At 45.1% G+C, this 23,619-nt stretch overlaps 1 protein-coding gene across 2 annotated transcripts in view; it reads left to right on the top strand.

The window, feature by feature from the left end:
* Nucleotides 1-23,619, top strand: part of SGCD (sarcoglycan delta) — a 349,434-nt gene that overhangs the window by 181,382 nt on the left and 144,433 nt on the right. Inside the window, exon 1 of one of the 2 annotated variants that reach the window (XM_027778842.2) lies at nt 19,293-19,405. The exons of the other annotated variant lie outside the window; for it this stretch is intronic. The gene's annotated coding sequence lies outside the window, so the exon portion shown is untranslated. Of the gene's footprint in view, nt 1-19,292; nt 19,406-23,619 lie in introns of those variants that run through there. 2 annotated transcript variants of the gene reach the window in all.

The following is a 23,619-nucleotide window of genomic DNA, read 5'->3' as shown; positions in this document are numbered from 1 at the left end:
ACTAACCTATTTTTTGTACAGAGGCAGGAAAAAAATCTCAAAACTGCTGACTTTATTAATTGTGTGATTCTAATCTCGCATACAGTTGCCTACATAATAGTTATATGTGCTCTGTTCTTCTGGCTTCACCTTAATCAGCCTCCTTATTGATGCTTGATTGGCAATTTTGTGACAGGGGATGGAGTTCAGCTCCGCGCTGGATTGTGGACCTGGAGTGAATGGTTCTCCTCAGCATGAATGTATTTTTTCTGTAATATATCACTTTCACATCAGTGATCCTCTACATGACCTCCTTGCTTTTGATTTCCTATTTGCAATATCAGCTTTTTCAGACAAAATCAATGATGAGCAGTGTAATTAATTTTTACGTGTTTTAATTAAGGTTTTAGCTGCTCCAATACTTTTCATTATCTTAGCGTGATCTCTTGCTGTAGCCAAATGTTACAATGAAAAAAACCTGTTGATTAAATAAAATATTATTTAAAAAGTCCCCTGCAAGTTGTTAAGCTAATTAAAGTTCAGTGATGCAAAGTGAAGATACCAGATACTGCACAAAGAAATGTCAGGTAGAGCGAGGTATTTAGAAGGTCTCGGGAGCCTACAACAGCTTGGGGCAGATTCTGTCATTCCTACAACGGTTTGTGTGTCATCTCATCATCCTTCTGATATCTGATGTCATTTCTGAATAGCTGTAAGGCAGCGCGGCGGGTGCCTTGGTGAGATCTGTGGTCCCCAAGATGTTTCTGCAGCTCCATGTGAAGGTGCACACTGGGAGTGTGCTGGAGGGATGGGAGGGCACCACGAGAGGAGGAGGGAGCTGAGGCTGATTGAATCTTTCTGGGACATTTCCTTGGGCCAATTCTGTTTCTTGGCTCCAGGAGCTGGTGCTTGGGTGGTGGGATATGGCACTGCTCCCTGTGCGGCGTGGGCAGTGCTGGTGGGTTCCCAGTGCGACATGGGACACCAAACTGGAACTTGCCTGGTAGAAAATACTGCTATCCCAGTCATGAGGCTGAGTGACACACTGATGTCTTCATGAGCTGAATTTGCAGGTTGAACTGAGATCACCAATATTAATATGGAGTAATACAGAAAGCTATGAGTCCTTGGCAACTTTTGAAACTCTGCGTTGCAGAAAAATACAATATTTAACCTGCTGCTAGATAGGAAAAAAAATGATGATGCCTTGATTCTGCCACGGTTTTTTTAGAGGAACTCATCTTACTCTATTTCACTGGTAAATTAATCTGTTTGTTGGGATCTTGGGTAGAAGACAGACATTGCTTAGCTGTTGCCTGCTTAATTATACCCTGTAATTTTGATGGACAGCAGAACGTGTGTTGAAAAGCAGCTGGAAATGCCTGTCAGCTACTTTAGAAACTGGTGAAGAATCTGTCTCCTGCAGTAGCTGCTTGCTGTGCTGAACCCAGCCCAAGCGAGAGGTTGGTAGATGGATGGAGGGCGAAAGCAAGCAGCCTTCGCCGCGTTTCGAACAGTCAGAAATGAAATGTGCTGCAGCTACTTCCAGCAAACACTGGGCTCCCACTCCAAACCTAAGGGTTAAGCTGAAGAGCTTGTGTAAGGCATTAATTGGGATTCCTGTCTGCTGGAGTGTGTGTGAGGGTACTTTTGTTGTGTTAACTCGAGATTCTTATAGTGCGTTTGGCTTTTATGTGTGGTTTTTATAACTGATGCTCAGTGTTTCAGTAAATCATGCGAGACTCCGTATCATGAAGGTAAAGGCACTTTCAGTGACTTTGCGGGGGCGGGCGGGGGGGGAAGTAACAATGGACGCATTAAGTTGAAAGCTGTGAGCTGGAAAAAGAAAAATATTGAACATTAATGACACTGTATGAAGTGAGAAGCCATTAAAACTGGCTGGCAGACAGTGTGCAGGGACAAGCTGGTGCTTTCAAGGCCACATGCAGCACCATGGTATTTTTGCCTTTTCTTTATTCCCCATCTTCTTTGTCCACAAGGTTCTGCTGTTGTGTCACTGTTCTTGCTCTGTCTCTTCTTGATCACACTGGTGTTTGTGGGGGTGAAAGGGTACAAAAAGACTTCTAAACTATAATCTTTTTGCCATCAGTTGCTATTTCCTTGCCCTGGAAGTTTCATCCCAGGAGAATTTTCCTAGTGGAGAAAGCAGGACATTTTTTGCAATTTTACATTATTGCCAAGGAGCCTTGAACCAGTGACTGGTGAGTGAGTACCAGAGGCTGATGGACATGGAAACTTGGGGAGAGGGTTAGTGATCATTACCAGCTCAGCAGGCTGGCCCACATCAAGGTAATACAAGTAATCATCCCTCCTTTGGTCAGCATTACTCCTCCAAGGTTTGTTACCGAAAGGGAACTGAAGAGGGGATGTATGGCCATTTGCTGGGATGCTGCTGTCAGCTCTGGTACAGGAGGGAAAAGAGAATGTGAGCTGTGGGGACAAACCTAAGGACAGTGCCATGATGTGCCGTGTAATTTGCAGCCAAATTACAGCTCTAGCTTTGACTGCAGCTCTGCTTTTCAACACTTTTAAATGGGCATGAAGCGCCACACAAAATAAGCAGGATTCTCCATTCAAAACAAGGAGTGTAGCTTAGAAAGTGATTTAAATAACTGTCCTTTCAGAACTGTCTGTGCAACATGACCTGGGTGATTTACCTTATAATGGCTGTTAGCCAAGAGCATAATGAAATTGTGAGCAGAAAAAATTACTCTAGTGCTTTTTCCCTTTTGCTATCTGCTGATTTATTGGAAATGTCTTTCCTTCAATAATTGTCTCGTTAACCCATGTGCTGCCAGCATCCTGGGAAAGAAAAGATAGGCCAAACAGAGGCACTGAATGTTGTTACGTGTTGAGAGAGAGAAGAGCCAACGGGCTTAAGCATTGTTGCACTGTACGTTTGCAATTTTGAAGGCAGGGGATAAAAATGTTTACGGTCTCAGTTTTTAACTGGGGAGCTGGAAGCTTAAAAGCCCAACAGATAGGAAATAAAAGTTTTGTGATGGCATGTCTCAGGTGTTCTGACATGGGCTATTTAAACCCTAGATGTATATTGCAGTAATAATGAGATATTCTTCCCCGATATTAATTCTCTGCCCAGTTTGGGTCTGCCTGCGTAGCCTCTCTCTGCAGTTCTGGGTTTGGATCTTCATGACTAAATTTCAGGAGGGGCTACATCCTGCTAGTGTCATGCAGGCACTTAGAGTAGTAGAGATGAAAAAAAAAAATTATGGAGAACCAGTACCATATTGATGTGGCCCTTGTAGTGCCTTGTGGCTATCATCTCACGGAAAGCAAAGGACAGAAGAAAGAAGGAGAACTCGGAGCTGGCAGGGAGGCTTTGCTGTAACACGCTTCCTTCCAGCTCCTGATACGAAAGCCTGGCTGCCTGCAATCCTTTCTGTAAGAGACAGAAAATAAATTGCTGCTGTTGAACATTTTATTTGCACTTGCAGAACAGTCATCCAAGGAGCAAAGGAAGTATCAGAGGAGTGTGATGAGGGCTCATTTCTTCTTAACAAGCCAGTAGGAAATAATGCCAGAATCAGACACAGCAGAAGATTTTTGACAACATGGAAATTCCTCTTTGTGCATTGCCAACTAACTCCAGCTTGGTGCAATTCCTCTCACCTTGAATCAACAGCAACTCCTAGCACTGCTGCAATTTCTTAATCAGTGGCTATTCAGTACAGCTTCATCATTTGAACCTTTCCATTGCAGTGACAGACTAAGTGTGGCAGCTAAATAGCTCTTGTTTCTGCCTTTCTGGAAGATCAGAAAGAGATAAATACTGGCAGAATTTCTAGATAGTGCCTTTGTTAGTTTGAGTGTTTAAATCTTAAAAACAATGTGGTTGTTTTTGTGTTTTGGTTTTTTTTTTTTTGGGGGGGGGGATAAGGTGTTGTTGATCTGACTACATATATACAGAAAATTAGATTCTTTTTATCTGTCAGAGTTTCCGAAATACTTTCCTAGAGATATTATGGACTATAAGTTTAACATGTTTTGTTAGCATTGGGTATGTTTATGTACTGGAAGAAATGAGGTTGTGTCTGAAATTACATGCACATAGGTAGATGATGTTCCTTTTGAAATGGAAGTGTTCTCTGGTCTCTCAAAATGGTTCAATCCACATGTGCTCTGTTGGTTTCAGATATCGCTTTGTCTGTCTCCAGCTTTCTGTGTGTACTGGAAGGCTGGAATGTATAGGCTGGAAGGCTGTCTGGCAGAAAAGGACCTGGGGGTGCAGGATGCCAGCCGGCTTAATGTGAGCCAGCAGTGTGCCCAGGTGGCCAAGGAGGCCAGCAGCACTCTGGCTTGTGTCAGAAACAGTGTGGCCAGCAGGACCAGGGCAGTGACCGTCCCCCTGCGCTCGGCACTGGTGTTCACTGCATTCAGCTTTGGGCCCCTCGCTACAGGAGGGATGTTGAGGTGCTGGAGCCCAGAGGTGGGCGATGTTGCTGGGGAAGGGTCTGGAGCACAGGTCTTAGGAGCAGCAGCTGAGGGAACTGGGGGTGCTCAGCCTGGAGAGAAGGATGCTCGGCGGGGCATTATCACTCTACAGCTGCCTGAAAGGAGGCTGCGGGCAGGGGGGGTTGGTCTCTTCTCCCAATTGACAAGCGACAGGACAAGAGGGAACAGCCTCAAGTTGCACCAGGGGAGGTTTAGATTGGATATTAGGAAAAAAATTCTTCACTGAAAGGTTGGTCAAGCATTGAAACAGGCTGGCCACAAAAGTGGTGGAGTCACTGTCCCTGGAGGCATTTAAAAGATATGTAGATGTGGTGCTTATGGACGTGGTTTGGTGATGGACTTGGCAGTCCTGAGTTAACAGTTGGACTTGATGATCTTAAAGGTCTTTTCCAATCTAAATGATTCTGTGGTTCAATGGAGACCATGTCCATGGCACAGCAGTGGCAGATTTTGCATCTGTATCTATTTCTCACTGTCTTGATGCTGAGCAGGCATCTCCTATTTATTTCTGGTATATATCCAAAAGGAAAGCTGAAGAATACCAGAAATAACCAAGCTTTGGGTTTCAAAAAGTACATAGGCTAAAAACAGGGTCGTGGCTGCTGTTTCTTGTCCCAGTCACACAAGTTTTAGGCTCCTGTGCTGCTTACGGGCTTCTGCTGTAAAACCGTGCCTACGTTTTTTGTCTGTCTTGGCCTTTGTTGTGCCCAGGCTACACCACAAATAGAATTCCATGTATTTGAAGTCACACTCATTTCAGGGCTTTCTGCTTCCGTGTGAAGGGTGAGTGTTTAAGAATCCACAAAAATCTACAGAAAGCAACTTCCAAAAGTTTATCCGGAGCCTTCACAAGTAGCCTTAAAATAGTATTCCAAGAGGCTGTGAACTTTGTAAAAGGAGATGAACTCTGAGACAACAGCTGGTGACTGTAGGAAAGAATTCAGACCATGTCCAGAAACTTGCTAGCTGGACTTCAGGAATGATCTGATGGTGGCCATGAGGTGAGGGTTGGGTCAGCACCTGGAGAAGGTTTAGCCGAAGTAGTGGTCCAGCTGCATCTGTCTTGGTAATTGCAAGACTAAGAGTGTGACTGGCAGCCTGACTGCCCTGGGCTTGCCAACAGAGGTCAGGTCAACTGCCCGGGGAAGCACAGAGGAAGAAGTCAAAGCATCACTGGCCATGCAAGTCAGCTGCCTGGATGTGACAGGATTCAGTAAAAGTTTTCTATCCCATCTGTAATCTCCAAAAGATGAGATTAACCCGATGTTCTTGGTTCTGTCTCGGCGCAGAAGGCATGGCTGAGAAGACAGAGGAGAGGAGCAGCTCTGGGAGGAGGCACCTCAAGGAGCTCGTCTTCAGTGGTGGTGGAAATCTTTCTCCTGGAAAAGCCACTGCTTGTTAAGGTTTGGCACAAGTCCTTGAGGTGTGTTTTGGAGCTGGCTAGAAATCTAGGGCCACCTGGGACAAGCACAGAAGTAACAACACCTTACAGTTATCAGGCAATCATTGGAAACGGAGCTCCACATACAGATAAGGGCTGTGATTGTAGCCACTGGCAAAGCTCACTGATGAGATCGTGAAGGCAGGCTGAAGACTATGTGGAATTTGACACGAAATAAGGGGGTTTTGCCTTGCATGAGAGAGTGGCAGCTTGCAGGAGAAGAGGAGTAACAGTTCAAAGTCATATAGGTGTATGTTATGCCTCAAAGTTGTGTTGGAAGGGGAATTAAAAAGTTTTTTCCTCAACCTTGCCAATTAGAAGAAATTATCAATATTGGCATTCATGGATGCCCTGAAATCCTTGCTCTGGGAAAAAAAGGAAAGAGAGAAAAAGGTTTTGAATTCAGTACTTTGTTAAAAAAAAAAATTTACTTGGGGCTGTATGCAAATTCTTACTTAATCTTTAGTGTATTTTTTGCTGTTTTCATTTAACTTTTTTTTTCTGCTACTTCCACTGATGTCTGGTAGATGGCATTAGCGTATAACAAATTTCTTAAATCCTTTTCTTATTGGAGGGGTTTTATTTTTCATCCATTTTACAAATAATAATGCTGTCTTATTCAGGCTAAGCAGTTTTAAAGCAGGGGTTTTTTTCCTCAGTCTTTCAGTTATATTTTCACTAAATTCTTGTATCGTTCAACATGCCTTTTTACCTTCTCCTTGTGCCATGTAATTATTATTTCTTCTAGAGGGCATCAATCACTGAGAAAGAAAACAAAGTGTGTATCTTCAGCTGACTGAATTTAGAAGCTGTTATATTGTGCATTGTTTAAATGCAGCACCATATTTATTTCATATAGGGGGACAGTAGTCTGAAGGAAGAAGACAAATTTCTCACACAGAGAAAATAAGATCAGATACTCAGAGTAGTAAATAGAGGTGTTTATATATGGGGTTGAAGACATATTGGACTGCTGTGGAGAGACAGCAGAAAGGAGCTCATAAATATCTTCTCTCTTTTTTAGTAAACGTAAGCATAAGCATTTTTAGCTAATTTTGTGCACTCCCAGAAAATTAATAGGACTTCCATGACACAAGAGCCATTTTGCATGGGAGGACAGGCAATTGTTTCTCACCTCCTAGGGATTTTCTTTTATCTAGATGAGGAGATGGAAGCTTCATCCACAGGTAAACAATAGCAACAGGGTTGTATGAGTCTACCAGTAGCTTTAGCTTCGTCAGTGCTCCCTGGGCAAGACATCTTTTGTGCTGCGATGTACATATTTATCCTTGCTTTTAGCTTTAAGAATTATAGGATGAATTATAGAGTTTAGGGTTGGAAGAGACCTTAAAGATCTAGTTCCAACCTCCCTGTCCAAGGGCAGGGACACCTTCCACCAGCCCAGGTTGCTCAGAGCCCCGTCCAGCCTGGCCTTGAGCATCCCAGGAATGGGGCACCCACAGCTGCTCTGGGCAGCCTGGTCCAGTGCCTCGCCACCCTCTCACAGTAAAGAATTTATTCCTAATATCTAATGTAAATCTATCCTCTTTCAGTTTAAAGCCATTCACCCTTGTCTTGTCACTACATGCCCTTGTAAAAAGTCCCTCTCCAGCCTGTAGTTTCCTGGGTCTTTATTTCCGTTTTTTAAAATGGGGGTTATGCTTCCCAGTGGGAACTTCACTGGACTCCAACAGATATCAGGGCGGTTGAAGTCCCCCATGAGGACCAGGGCTTGTGAACGTGAGGCTGCTCCTCTGTGTCTATAGAGGACCTCATCCGCTCAGTCTTCATGACCAAGTGGCCCAAAGCAGACCCCCACCGTAATGTCACGTGTCCCAGCCCTCCCTTTAATCCTGACCCATAAGCTCCCGGGCAGCTCCTCATCCATCCCCAGACACAGGTCCATGCTGTGTCACCGACATAGAGGGTGACCTCCCTCCTTGGCTGCCCCTGCCTGTCCTTCCTGACGAGCCTGTATCCTTCCATCCCAGCACTCCAGTCAGGAGCCATCCCACTGCATCTCCATGATGTCAATAGGATCGTAGCCCTGCAGGCGTGCACACAGCTCTAAATCCTCACACTTTTTCCCCATGCAGCTAACATTTTGAGCAAGCATTTTGGTTAAATGCTGGTTGAAAGACATTTGGAATAGTGGGCCACGAGATTACTATGGGTTTTGCCCCCACATTCTTCCCGCCATGGAAACGAGACGACGTATTTTCTTCTTAAATAACCAGGCTTCCAATAAAAATCACCGGTTCTGTCATTGGCTTCTCAGAAGAAGCCAAAGCCCATAACTCTCAAAGCTTTGTGTAACAGTAGGAGAAGGGAAAGCTGGAGTGCTAGGGAACTATTTTGTGGGCAAAGTAAAAATTTTTAATAATTTTCAAGAGGTATCTGTTTATGAAGACCATCCTTGCCAGATCAGATGTGCTTGATAGCAGTGGATGAAAAAATGATAGAGATATCTGTGAGATTAATTTTGTGTAAAGAGTATACAGATGCAAAACATGCTAAGCACCAGGTTTTATTGAATCTGTTTAATTAGGAGCAAATGATCAGCATAATTTTCTTGCATTTTCAACTACATTTTCTTGAGAATGAAGTACTTAAGACAATTATAAGGAAATGCCAGCACATAATTGTGACAAAGTTTATATTTAAGGAATTCTTGGGTGTCTTTATGTAGAAATACGAATAGTTTCGGATTGACAAGGGTAAACTCTCTCTGCGCCCTGGTGTAAGAGGCATTATCATGGTGCAGACCTGCCAGCCCTTACTCTCCAAGCACATTCCCAGCCTTTTTACCTGGACTGATTGTTCACACCTTGTGCTGTGTCCTCTAGCTAGAGAGTTTGGTCTTTACTTTCACAGCTTTACGGTTGGAAGGAGATCAAATGGACAACTTGGCTTAGTTTTGAAAGCAGATAAAAAGATGGAGAAAGCTTAAGGCTGATGGGCGTCTGGTGCTCATTTAAAGAAGTCTCTGAAGCAGGTTTTTATTGAAATATTTTATTCATGGGTTACTCGAGTTGTCTGTGGATAGAATTGCATGTAATTTGAGTTATGTCAAATGCTCATGTAAGCATCTATTACAGAAAGTACTTAAAATATGACTTGTGCTCCAGTGCTTTCCCTGGGTGGGGGGCTGCAGCCTGCTGGGTGCATCCACTGCCCCCGGAGACTCCGGTGACACCTTCAGCAGCACAGCGCGGTCCTGGACCCCAACCAAAGCTACACCAATATTGCACAGGCTGATGTGCTCGTCTGCTCCTGCGCAGGATTCACGGATTTCTCAACCTTTGTAAGACTGGTGTGGCAAATGCCTTTTCCCCAGTGCTGAAGCATGCTCAGGGTTCACTGCACCACGGAAGAACTGATGGGGCTGATCTTTCCCCAGTGACAATCCCTCATCATAAGATGCTTAGAAATCCTTTACTGAGGTGTGTGAGGCTTAAGTATCACTTAAAGATTTGCTGCTTGCTGCATTGCAGTGAATGAAGAGATGCAACACGTCTTCTGGTAGCCAGCTCTTCTTTTTTTTTTTTTAAATAGATTCTAAAACATGTTGGTTTAGAGAGCACTTATCTGAGAGATGTTTCAGTCCTTGCAAGCGTTCCTTGTTGCAAAATACATGGCCAGCTTGAGGGTACAGTGGATAAGGGAAGTGTGTGGGTGTCTTTCTGTCCTTTTGCCTGCAACAACCTGTAACTTGAAGCATAAAGGTGTCATTTCTCTTAGGAAGGCAGCAGAGGGGCTTTCTGAAACCTGTCACGGGAAGATTGACTAATTGCACACGGGGATCACCATCTGTCTGAAATCCGTGCTGACCTGCTGGAGCACAACAACATTTACTTGGTTTCCGAGGCTAGCAGATGGAGGTGCCCTTGCTGGAATTTCTCTGAATTTCCCCAGTTTATTTCTCCTCTCTCTCTCCCATTCCATCTTTATGGTGGTCTTCTAGTATTATTTGCAGGCGGGTTGTCTTACAACTGTTATTGCACCTTTCTTTGGCCTCTGTCATATCTTACACAGTTACCGAAATAGTGCTGATTGTGGACTGCTATCCCATATAAAAATAGCACGCTGGTGTAATGTACGGCATTAAAATTCATAGACTGTAGCCAGGCTGTTTCTTGTGTTTTCTGGACAGGCCTGTTAACCTTTGAGAGATTTGCCGTGGAGTTCCAGCTGTAGAATAATAAAAACAGGTAAGTGAAAAAGAGCCCTACTGGGAGAAAGTTTATGTGTTGGGATGATAAACCCATAAAACTCTGGGACTGTTCCAGACCGTGCTCCCAGCAGCATCCCCTGCAAACACAGGCATTCCCCCACCAGCTCGCCTTTCAAGCCTAACTACCTGGGTGATTTAGGTTAAAAGAAATGCACTGGCTTTGCTGTTGCCTCGCAGGGAGATTGGTTTAACCTCTGTGTGGCAGTAGGGATGGAGACTTCTGTACCACCACGCTAAGTTGCTCCCGATTTTCTCTGATGATGGTGGTGAGTAGCAGGGGGGTGAAGGGAGGAGGCTGTGCTCAGCGGTGCTAATGCGAATGCAGCGCCGTGCTGCTGGTGCTGCTTCGTGCAGGGGCAGGTGCCCGCTTGCTAGGGCAGCGTGTTGGGAAACACTTAACCTCTGGCCTTCTTGGATAGGAGCTGCTGCAGAATTCACATCTAACCCCACTGTGGCAATACATTACTTATTACTTAAATATCACTCTACTTAAATATACATACATGTTTTCACACACAATTGGGAGTAAATGCTCTGTGTTGATTTCTCTAGGGCTGATCTTCTGTAAGGCAGGGGGATACAAAAACACCAAGCCTTTTATATATATGTGTGTGAGTGTGTGTATATATGTATAAAGTCATCTTTGCATTTGAAAACAGGTTTTGTGGGGAAATAATTTAATTCTTCTCTTTGCATCTTTCCTGCTGTAGTGGAGGGGAGAATTTGTTCCACCTTGAGTATGCTTCTAACCCACAGAAACTGAGAAAGTGGGACCTATCTGAACGATGAGAATAAGCCACACAGGCACTTGAAAAGAAGAGAAAATCAAATAAGTGTTTTTAAAATCGCCATTGAGTGATAGAGTTAAACTATAATTGTAAATATATCTCTGAGGTGCTGCTCTCTGCGAAGCCTCTGCTTAAATGGTTGTTGTCATTCTGGGAGAAAAATGGGCAGGTGAAGTCCCTCACATTTTAGAAGGGAACAGCTATCTTGCCTTCCTGTGACAGCTGCTTTGCCCAAAAAGTAAACCTGGATGCAAGACACAAAGCACCTCTCTCTCCTTTACTCTCCTTGCCCTCACTCCCTTTGTGATTCTCATTGGACAATATCAGGAAATCCAAGAGGATATTTTTAGCCTGAAAGAATGGAGAATTTAGGGCAGAAACGATGTTACCATTAATCACAGCAGTGATGAGATTTCACTCCAAAATACATGAATGAGACCAGGTTTTCTCTGTGTCCTACTAATGAAAAAAAGATCCTGTTGCTGCCAAACCGCAGGGTGCGTTTGCTGACCTGGAGGAGGGGTTGCACAGTGAGCTGCTCCGTTTTCTGCCCTGTGGAAATGAATATTGCCAGAGGGACTTCATTCTGTTCCTCCGTTTCTGCCCTAAAGATTTCTGCAGTACAGTGCTGGCGGAGGCTGCTGGAGCCACTGTGCCCACAGGTAATGCAAGACCATGATTGTAAGGTTATTAGGATAAAAAGACGGTGCCAACAACAAATTGTGTGTTGACTCTCCACTCTGCAGAGGAAGGGACAGGACATCTGTTTCTCTCTTCCATACTTCTATGGGACCAAACATATTTACAGTCATCCTTGTGTGAGCCTTTGGAAGCAGCAGCAGCCCTCTGACACTGCAGTGAGGGCTAAGCCTTACGAGCTGCTGAATTAGATAAATACTTGGAAGAGGACAGCAGCCCAAGTGCAGACGGTCTCATCAACCTTCTTGGACATCACAGCCCTTAAGGCTGCAGTTGAACACACAGGGAAAACCCCTGTCCCAGGCTCCAAGAAATTGGTTAGGTGTGGGAAAGCACAGGTAACCCTCTCAGAAACAGAGAGGTATTGGCTACAGCGATAAAGGGATTTCCCAATTAAATGGCTTTTTACCCTTTGCAACACCCTGCCAATAACTGAAGCGGAGATGTTGAGATTGAGAGGCCCTCGGGTATATCTTTGTAGATAAATCTGAGTCTGGTGTTTTTGCACAATGGCCTTTTCATAGTCCTTGGAGTAAATATCTTCACAGATATGCCTCTACCATATTGAGTTCTCTGGCAAAGGTCAGGCATGATTACAGACATACAAACATGCATTTATTTCTCAGGCCGTTACATCTTTTTTCCTTCCCTCTGGCTCACACGCTCTACACAATCTCACTGTAGCTTAATGTTCCTATCAATTTGCTTTTTAAACCTTCCCCCTCATTCTCTGTTGAAACTCAAAATACGTGAGTATATGTGCATGTGTGCATTAATTTATATATAAGCATAATCATTCTTTACGCTGCTGTCTCCAGTATCTGCATACTGTCACGGGCTGCTTTATGGGCAGTACCTATCGTACCACCTCTTGCAGAATATAAGCAGAGAGAAAGAATTTGCAAAATTTGGCCAAAGATTGTTTATCATTTTGATTACCTGAACTGCTGCCTCCTTGCTGCTTATTCTAGAGTGGATGTTGTATGTCAGGCTTTAGAATCATAGAATAGTTTGGGTTACAAGAGACCTTCGCAGGTCATCTCATCCAAAGCACCCTGCAACAGGCAGGGACATCTTCAACTAGACGTGGTTGCTCAGTGCCCCCATCCAACCTGACCTTGAATGTTCCCAGGGATGGGGCATCTACCACCTCTCTGGGCAACCTGTGCCAGTGTTTCACCACCACGATCGTATCTTCCCCATAGCTATTCTGATGGAGACATATCTAGTTTTACATCTATTTCTGTATCTAGTTCTATGTCTAGTTTTAGCCTGATGGCGAGCGGCTAATGTCATGGGAAGAGGAGGGCAAGAGTTCTCCTTTGGATCAGATATTATGTATGAAGGTCACTGCTCCTCATCTCAGGAGGCTCACGGGATCGTGCAGAAGTCTTAGTGTCCAGAATGACGTACCACAGCTCATTAAAACAGATGGCAATGTCCAGGGCCGCCCATGGACTGACAGTCTGCCTTGTTAGTGTTCTGCGAGAGCCCTGCTAATTGCTTTGTAAAAATACAGATATGCTGCCTACAGAAATTGTTCTCTGGAGCCAAATTTGGGTGCATTGGGTGGTGTTAAATTTTGTGGTATAATAGGATATCCAAGTGTAAGAACAAGCAGAGCTGCTTTTTTGACAGAATAAAAATAGCCAGGAGTGCAAAGGGAAAGCCTGTGATAAGCACAGACTGCTGAACAGCTCTGCTTGACCAGCAGCCGCGCTCTGCATTAAATGTGAGCAGCAAGGCACAGCCATGTACTCCAGAAATCCCTGCCACAATAGATCTGGCAAAGAAACTGAAACTTTTCCCATGGAAGATTATTATTGCAGGCAGGTGAAGATTTGTCTGTGCTGGGGCATATATCTAACCGAAGCTCAGTGAGCAGCTGTGTGCCTGGAACCTGATTTCTGAAAGAACGAAGGGTGAGGCTGCTCAGATAAGAGTAATAAATTCGGATACTGTTAAGACTTTAATAGAAGAACAATTACTGGCCTGGCCAACTGAATATTTGCTTTTATCTGTATGAAATTAATCTTCACGGTTATTCTTTCTTTCTTGCATTTCTTATGCCGGGGGGGGGGCAGAAGCCAGGGAAGTGGCACGCCTTTGCGTGGTGACACCCATCCTGCTTCCCTGCCGTGCTGCAAATGAAGAGGCTTGTATTGTTGTAAATGAAGATCTTGCCAATTATTGATAAATAACTTCTGGATGGGGAGGATGACACATGCTGGCTGGAAGAGCAGGGCTCTGTAATAGTAATATTGCCTTGAAATTACAGCCTACGTAGTTTGAGAATGATTCAGGATAATTACATTAATGTTGCTGGAGAAATGAAAAGGAACACTTCCCATTTTACCTATTAACAAGCTCTACTGGCCTTAAATTATTTCTGAGAAGAGCCTGCAAATGGCTGAAATCATCAGAATAATTACGAAGCAGAGGTTGGGGGGGGGGGGGGGGGGGCTGGATGAGGTCCTGCCTGTGGCTCTTTGGCCGGCGGGTAAACGCTGCTGCAGCCTTCGTGGAAAGGAGCACGGCACAGAGCTTTCCGATTAGGGGGGTGGGCTTGGGGGGGCTGCAGGTCTTGGACCCGAAGGAGAAAATAGCCATTAGGAGTACGTCATTCTCAGTGCAGGGGTTACGCATCAACCTGTGCAAAGTTAAGCATGAGCTTGCTGCTGGTTTGGCACGCTGGATACTTGAATTCCCATCCTCCACACCCCCTTTGCTACAGCTCTCCCGTGGCCATGCAGTGGAAGATCTCTGCCTTTGGTGATGACTTTTTAGCTGCTTCGATCCTTGTCTCGTCGCAGAGATGCAGATATTTCTGAACTCCAGACCCTGAGCAGCAGCTGTCTGGGTCTGGCCTCTCGTAAAAGCTCAGTCCTTCACCTGAACTCACGATGTGTTTTCTGCTTGTGCAAACAGCACCGACTGCTGCCCTGACCTACCGTCCCCCAGCTCACCTGTAAAATTACTATGAAACCCAGACTGGTTTGTGCTGTTTCCCTTGGTTCATTTACGCTATCATACTGTTGGCTAACTCCAGGTGAATAGAAGGGACAAAATTTAGTACTCAGATCTAAATAACTCGGTGTCGTGTGAAGCAAGGCCTCCACTTCAGGGTCACCTCTGCAGTTACTGGAGTTTCTCGTCTGCGTGAAATTCAGAGCATCCTTGAACGCCTGTCTGCAAGAGCAGGGCCACAGCAGCATTAGCTCTCCCCTCTGTCGTTATAGTTTCTGAGAATTAGAAGGTGTTGCATCTCATCACCAGTGCTATATCTATAGTTTCTTACTAAAATGTAGTCATATTTATCTCTTCCAAATAAATTAGAGCAGTGGGTGAGTTTCTTCCTTCTTCCTGTGCACGGCTGCATGCACGGACAGTCGGTTGCTCTCCAGGCACTGTTGCAACGGGCTCCTTAGGGCTGAGCACGCACACACAAGTGCTTTTTCATTTTCTCCCATTCCTTTTCGCTTGTCCAACAAGCCCATCTCAGCCCTGCGTGATTACCTGATGACCTGTGTGCCTTCATTCATTCGCAGCTGCAGCACTTAAATAGGATTTTGCTCTTTACCATCAAATCAAGTCTTCACTCCCTGTACACGTACGCACACAGGGATGGATTTTCTCTCTCTACTGAAGGATTCCTCCTCTACCCACTGCCATTAGCTAAAGAAATTTGGGGAACCCCCTCCTCCCCTCCCTTTATCCTTACATTGCTCTCCATCCTTTCTGGATGCTCAGCGCTGGGTGAATCCATCAGGAATGCCAATAGCTGCCTTCCCACAGCTTGCTATTCCTGACCTAAAATAGTTAACTTTCCAATCCATCAGCTACCTTAATTCTGTATTTAAGGAGACAGAGCTCAAATGAGCTTGGCTCCCCCCTTTGCACACATGTACACAAGAGACCTGTTACAAGAGTCCAAGGCTGAGAGCGATTTAAAATAATAGTAATTAGGCAGAGGATTTCTTTCAGTTTAAAAATATTTGAACATTTATATTTATTCCATTGTGATATTTCAGGAGATGTAATAGATTTTTTTTAAAAAAAGTCATTTGGAGGGAAAGCTTTAACAAGGGATTGCTTAATTATCTCATTCGGTTACTAGAATTTTCATTTTGACTTCTTCCTCTGCTCCAGGTGCACACACACCTGCATTTAGATGCTGATTCTTTCTCCATATGTGTTTTGCCCTGATTTTCTTAGAAAGGTTTTGGGAATGTTTGAGCGAGTCCCCTGGAAATCTGCAGGTTGAAATCCATGAAAAACCCAAGTTTTGTTTGGTATGCAAATGCATATTATCAGTTAAACAGAATTAGTTATGAATATTGCTAAGTCAACAGTAAATACCAAATCACTTTTAGCTGCTTCTAGAAAATGCTGGGTGCCAGAATGCAGGACAGGTATAAATGGTAGAGAAGGAGCTTTCCTTCCTACCTGTTGTAGGTCTTACGTATTTCCTGGTGTAGAAATTCATGGATCCAGCTGGAGTGGTTCTCCTGTACAAAATGGAAGTCCCTACAAGTTGCAGTCTCCAGCTGCAAAGATATTGGAGCTTCAAGGGGGGGTTTAATTTGTTTTTATCTTCCCAAAGAGCTCTAGTACGTTTTTTTTAATCCTTATAACCATGCCGGTACTAAGAAATAATGGCAGTTACGCAGATAGTTATGTTGACATCAACTTAAGTTTTACGCTTGCAAGGTTCATATATTTTTGGTAGCACTGGCACTAATAGAAATGATAGCTCAATAACAGAAAAATAGAACAGTCCCTGAGCCACAGTTCTGATGCTTGAAGCGTCTTTAAACCCCGTGCCCAAATGAGAAAGAGATAAAAACAACCTAGTCAAAGTGGCTTAGCTTGAAGGAGCATTTTATATGTTACTTGATGACAAAATAGTTAGGCATTATGCAGTTTACAGTAAGACACCCTTAAGTTATCAGTGCGGTTGGTGTGATGCCTGACAGATTTAATGTAAATATTTATAGACTTGGCCTACTAATTATGCCGGTGGAAAAAATGCAGTATTAATGCTGTCACCCCACCATGTCTGTACCTGCCAGCACGCTGCTAGCTTGCGTAAATATTCTGAAGATAGAAAGCATGGCACATAAACAGAAGAGATCATTTACATTTTTAATAAGGGATTAAGTTATCTCCAGCAGTAGTTTCCAGCCTGTGGTCCACAGACGTATGGGAGGCCGGTGGACTGTTCCCAAGGGAACTGTGAAAAATGACAGAAAAAAGTGTTCTGTGTAGGGTGTATAGAAATCTCTCTCTCTGAAATTATTACAGGGGTATGCACCACCTTTGGCAGATATTTAGGGGTCCATACGCTGAGAAAAATTTGAAAACCACTGATTTTGCATATTTGCGTGAAGAACTGAATAATTTCAAAGTACCGTACTGCCATGTGGCAAATGATTTGACTGTTGGTCATGCCAGAGCCAGGCTGCCATAAGGAGTCCTGGACCACAAAGCACTGAAGCATGTGCTTAACTCAAAACACACGTTGATCCAGTGAAGTTACTGCTGTCACCATACATAACTGGTTTCCTGAATAAAGGCCATGCGGAAATTTAAGACAGAAGGCAAGGACTGCTATCATCTTGCTAACAGCTCTGTAGATGCCTGATTGTCTTGTACAACTGAAAATCTAATTATGTGAATCTGCAGTTCATATTTTTCTGTTTCAATTTATTTATGCTTAAAGACTCTGAGGGTTTTAGGCGCCGTTGGTTTCAGCTGTTGCTGGTTGCCAACCCAAAGAGTATTACTGTTGCTGTTGCGGCCAGTTGAGGAGCCTCGCTTTTAGCTGCATCGATAGTTCTCCAGATTTGTGATCCAGAAGTCTGTGGTTTCTGTTCTGGCACAAGCTGGCTCCTCACAAGCTGTGCAAATAAATCTGAGGTGCTGTCACCAGTGGCTGTCTTGTGCACCGCTTGTGTGCCTGCCTTTTGCTTGGCTTACAGTCTGGAGAACTGAGGCAGAATGACCGGGTGCTTTTGTGTTGTCTTCTGCAAAATAGCATCGTGCTCCTCATACATCCCCACTGAGGTCAGTGCAGTTGGGGTACTGAGCCAGGCTGACGGGATCTGGCCCACACACATTGCCAGGGCACGTGGGTGATGTTGCTGACCCACACGTAGCCCTTTGCAGGAGTTAAGTAAAGGGCATTTTGGTAGCAGGGCAGGGTGCAGGCGAGAGCCACGCGCCGCGTTACCACAGCAGCTCTCAGAAGAGGTTGGATGGGTGAAGTGCTGCAGGCTTTCCCTACAGACAACCCACGTGGGTCTTGTAAGACCTCCTTGCTGGCGTGGCGAAGGCAGATCTTGCCTTCCTGTGGGTGAAGGAGTCCTTGCTATGGACCTAATCCACAGCCCGTGGAAGGCAACAGGCTTCCTACTGCCTTCGGTGAGCTCTAGATCAGATCATACATAAAGCTCTCAATTATTTCCAATCCCTAGCTGCATCTGTCTCTTGTAAACACTTCATCTGGCCACCGCACCTCTGTAAATCACAGAACAGAATAACCCTATAGAAGTGGAGTGCATGGTTTTGAAAAGGCACATTAAGAGGGAAAAATATAACTCTCTCTCTTTAAACTGTCTCTTTTCTATATTGTTACCTTGACAACTCTGCTGCTGTGTTTCATCTTTGGTGGGACTTAGCCGTGGTGGAATAAGGGGGACATCCATGTGCATTTCCACATCTACTCCGGCTCAGCTCCGCAGGCACATGCCAGGCGCGGGGCACCTCCAGCTGCAGAGCCCACGTTTGCTGCCTTGACCCATGGTGCTGTCTGGAAATGATTACAGATACTAAGAACTGGGACCCGTTCTGATTAAAGGTATAACATTATATCTTCTATTTCTTTTCCTTAAGCCAACACCAGAGCGGTGTTAATGCTCTTTAACAGGAGATGCAAGGCGCTTAAAATATTTTTAAGGGTTAGGACAGCTAGAAAGCAGAGAGGGATGAAAGTACTCAAAAATAGTTGTATTATTTTTAGTATAAGCAGATACAGGAGTATGTGTCAAGATTAGGATACAGTTCTGATGTGCTGAACTGAGTCTGGAGATGCTAAAAATATGCTTTCTTTTCTCACAGTTTTTAGAAGCGACAGAGGCAAAGGTAAGAGGAGAGTAGTGGTGAACTGAAATTGTCATTCCTGTGCTTCCTTGCTTGTTGGGGTTTGGCAGAGCTGCCTGTGAACCTAGGCGCTGTGACCCGCTGATACTGGCGAAACATATGAAGTGGGGCAAGGTGTTATCTGTGGGAACGGGATCCCTTCCACCCCTTTTTCCTCTTCCCAAAGAAAACCCCCACCAACATAATCATGTTGTTCTTTTTCACCGAAAGGGCTAGCTTTATAGCTGCAGAGGCAAGACACGCAGGCTCCAGAGTGCAGGCGGGGGTGTCTGTGTCTGAATGTGTGTGCGGAGAAGGGGGCTTTTAATGCAAACCACATGTGTTTTCAATTGCTATCTGGAGCCAGCCCAGTAGCTGTAACTTGGCCTGACAAAGCCTTATTGAAGTACAGACAGTGTGGTTTCAAAGCAGTTAGAAAAAGAACGGGAATGCTGTTCAGGAAATTCTTCAGGCATGGGCAGGGACTTGGCTGCAATTCTGCTGTTGGAAAATCTGACAGGGGCAGCTCATGAGCACAGGCCAGGCCTCGTGCGGCTCTGAACGCCGTGCTGCATCTCCCACCCAGCCTCCAGCACCCCTCTGGGTCTTCGTCTGCCCGCCGGGGGAGAGGTAAGAGCCGCGCTGCTCCTTCCCTGGGTGGCCGGGGTGATTTGCCGTTCTTTTCTGCTCGTGCAAACAGGCTGCTTGCTTTCGGGCTGTTGTTTGGAGGCAAAAAGTCAAGGATGGGAAGCTGTGGCATGTTTGCGAAGGGTTGGGAGCAGTTGGAGGCTGGGTGGTGGTTTCTGGCTAACTTTGTTTTGGTAGTAATTCTGCAGGCAAAGCAACTCCTGCGCCACGTCTCTGCCTGCGTGAACGCTGTAACCAAATCATTCCCAACTTTTTCATTCTGGAGAATAAGTATGTGTATAATTTGAAGCCACTTGAAGGTTGGCTCTGTACCACGTGTCGCTTACAGATTTTGATGAAAAAATGCAATTCAGTCACAATAAATACATTTATATGTACATTGTATTCTTGTTTACTGAGCTGAAAGCATGTTTGTCTGGGGGTTGTTTGGCAACTCCTGGTACAGCTAGCTTGTGAAGAGAAGCAGTAATTCAGTAATAAGCACTGCCTTATGATTCTCTGCATATTTCTTCCTGCGTTTTATAAAGCATGAGCAAACTGCAACAGACAGCACAGTCAGAAACCACGGAGAGCAGATTAGAAGTAGCAACATTAACTTAGGGGCTGTTCTGTCTGCAAGCTCTCTCCTGATTTGCGTTTCTTTGCCCAAATAACTTAAGAAATAACTTGTGATAAAAAGCTTGCTCTGTCTTTAGAAGCCTGCCAGACTTGGGCGATGCTCTCTCATCCTTCTATAGTGGCAGCATTAAAGCTTCCCTTGCCTTTGTACAGATACCAGCACCTTATATGGCCAGCTGGTGCTGGGGACTCAGGGGATGGGACGTTCCTCAAGGCGATGGAGGTGTCAGGAAGGGTCCACGTAGCCTCCGAAACTTCCTTGCCTCTGCCAGTTCCTCTTCCTTGGGTTTTCACAGCAACATTATTTGATATTTTGCAAGTGCTTTTTAGCCATGTTTTATGGTGACGTTGGGTTTGGTTTTTTTTCTTTCAACAAGGAATAAATGAGGGAAATTAAATTATACAGTGGGACAGCAGTAAGCTTTTCTGGCTGGTTCGTGGGGGTAGACCCAGTTTGCTTTGCCTGCATACAGCAGGACTGCATGTGCAGGGCTCTAACAGTCGTTCATCTCAGCAGTCCAAAAAATTTAGTGACAAGGTGAGATTCGCTACCGAAGTGCATCAGATCTGGTATGTGACAGGGCCAGAGCTCTCTCCCAGTGGTGCTGGTGAAGTGTGTACGGAGGCAACTCCAAAGGACAACGGCAGGTTCAGGCAGACAGAGAACCCTACCTGGAAGGGGTGGGATTCACGGGGTGTGGGTCTTTAATGGGAGTATTATCTGGTCCGATGCAAACAGATTCTATGTGATGGAAGGGAATAAAGAAAGGTGTTGGGGAGCATTTTCTCCCTGTCACCGTATCTGTTGTTTCCTGTGAAAGTGGTGGTCTGCTGAAATAGGTGGGTTTGGGCCAAGTTTGAACTTTGCTGGTTTGAGGTGCGGGAAGGACATCCTCCAAGAGACATGGAGGTACTGCAGCTTCCTGGAGGCTGGTGGGGACAAAGGGAATGAGAGGAAGGACAGAGATGAGCAGTGGAAGAGGGAGGTGTATGATGAAAATGAAGAGGCTTGATAAGCTCTAAGTTTGCTTTGTAGAAAATACACCTGTGGTGAAGATACTGTGTTAAATGAAGATCTCATATGATCTCGACTGCTTGAGCCTTTGCAGGCTGCCATCTTACCCTGCAGACTTGGAGCTTTATTGCTTTTCTCAGCAGCTGTTAATTTAGGCACCCAGTGAGACTATTATCTTCTTCGCCACTAGTTATAACCTTATTTAAAAAAAAAAAAAAAAAAAAGAAAAAAAATATATTAAAGTTCCTGCCTCTGATCATGCAGCATCCCACCTCCCAAATCCGATCATCAGTGTTAAAGAGCCAGAGAAACAAAGAGACTGGAATATGTCTGACAGCAAGAAGCAGCCAGGGCTGTGCTGCCTTACCTGGCTTTAGGGGTGCTCCTGCCCCGCATCAGGGTGAGACGAGCAGTGCACGGGATCAGCGTGGATGATGGGATGTTCCAGGCTGGGCTCTTTGCCCTACCTGCTCTTGACGGGACCTCAGTGGAGACACTTGTGCGTGGCTGAGTCCAGGCAGGGCAGGGGAGGCTCTTTGCGATGCCCTGGGCTGGATGCGATGGAGGCAGGCGGTGGTTTCCTCCCTAACTCTGGCAGCTGCTCCTGAGCCTCCCCCTGCCAAAGGTGACCCGCCTGCAGCTCAGGTATTCAAGCTTTGCTTTGTATCCAAAAAGGACTGAAGAGTGTGTGCGTGTGTGGACAGAATGTTCCTCATCTGAAGTGAAATTGGAGGGTCTGTTGATCTTGGAAGCATACAGATAAGAGACCCATTAACACACCCTAATACGTGTATTCCTTCTCCTGGTCCTTCCCAAGAGCAAACTAGAAAGCAAGCGCGTGAGTGCAAATGAGATGGATAAGCATGGTTAAGCACGTTGTGTGGAGAGAAGATGGTGCAGGGAAGATGCATCAGAACAAGTTTTAACTTGTGGAAGCAGGATCACTGCAGAGACTGCGCTGGATCCTGGCACATGCTCAAGTGCACAGTTCTCAATTTGTGCCGTGCTGGTTGGATTCCAGCATTATAAATCCATATCACAATCCTGCTTTGCACATTCCTAGAAGCCTTATCTCTTTTCTTGGTACGGGGTGGGGGGGGGGGGGTGGGGGGGGAGAGTGTCTTGGGGCAGAAGTCTGCACAGTATCACCTCCTGTAACTTGCTTTCTGATTCAAGCTCAGTGGATGATATCCCTCTTGCTGTTCCCACAGCCTCCTGTGGTCACACCTGCTGCTGGCTATTTTAGTGTATTCTCATATTGGTTCATCCTGCTTTGAGGCACTCCGGTGGGAAAGAGCTTTTATAAACTTGGCACAGATGGACATAGGCTTATGATTGCTTCACATCATCTGAGCGGTGCAAAGGAACCAGCGTGTGAATGCAGCAGTCGGTATGATGTTTGTGTGCAGCGTGAATGTATCGCTACAAATTGTGGGGCATTTTGTGGAAGACGTTCTTTGTTGACTAGCTTGATATGCAAGAGAGCTCGCTGCAGAAACTTTTTCTTCCTTGTTCACTTTCCTTTCCATTTTCTCCTTAATTCTGAAAAAGAAAAATATTGAGACAAGGTAACTACCAAGAAAAAAAGTCTAAAAGTTGAAAAAAACACTCATAAATAAGAAAACAGGCATGTTTCTCCTCTTCTCGGAGAAGGGAAGCAATAGTAACATTACATGGCTCACAGACTCATGCAGCATCATAATAAAACACCACTTTTTGTTTAAGAGATGCTATTCAGGGATGGAGCTGCCTGTTAGTTTGTTTTGTTCTGGCAAACTGTAATATGTTTATAGTTTTACTGTAGGTGTTCCTTGAATACAGAGCAGTGACAGAGCAGAGCAGAAGTTCCATATTCAGCTTTTCATTCAATCCATCTGCTCGAAAATACTGTTTTATAAACTGAGGCTTTTGCAGTGTCCTTATCCTCAAGCTTGTTTATTGTTGAAATGCTGTCAGCCCTGGCAACTGGGGAAATTACATGAGCTCTCAAGATGTTAGAGATAGGGGTAAGCTGAAGCACTGAAGGATCTGGATTCGAAATGCTTTACAAGGAGATGAATCCCCAGGGTCTCCCCAGCTACCTGAGCTGGCTGAATCCAGCTTCCTCAAGAGGCAGGAGGTGGGGATGTGAAAAGAGGTGTTTCATAGTGGACCAGGCAGAGCATGCACCGATGGAGTGTGCCGGTCAAGAAAAAACCTTGTTGATGTGCTTCTGTTTGCCAGAATCAGCCTAGGTATTTGAAGAGCTCTCCGTGTGATGTACCCCACTGACAGAAACTAGTCAGGAAAGAAGGAAACATTCCGCTTTTTGTCTTTCTGGTCATGTAGCACATCGCGGTGATACCCGGCAAGTGGGCACTGAGTGATGATGGTCTTCCCAAGTCATGGAGGAGCTGCTGCCATGTGGAGGGATGAGAACTGTTGACAGAAACAGAGGGACAGAGAGTGAAGATTTTAGCTTTGGGGACACCAGTGGCCGCGACAGAGGCCAAGCTGGCACAGCCATTGGGGTAGAAGAGCTTGGCTTAGATGCTGCTGGGGGAAAGTGCTCCAAGAAGTAACT

The sequence above is a fragment of the Falco peregrinus genome, chromosome 8 (assembly GCF_023634155.1).
Source record: "Falco peregrinus isolate bFalPer1 chromosome 8, bFalPer1.pri, whole genome shotgun sequence".
NCBI lineage: Eukaryota > Metazoa > Chordata > Aves > Falconiformes > Falconidae > Falco > Falco peregrinus.
This window is presented reverse-complemented; position numbering and strand designations above follow the sequence as displayed.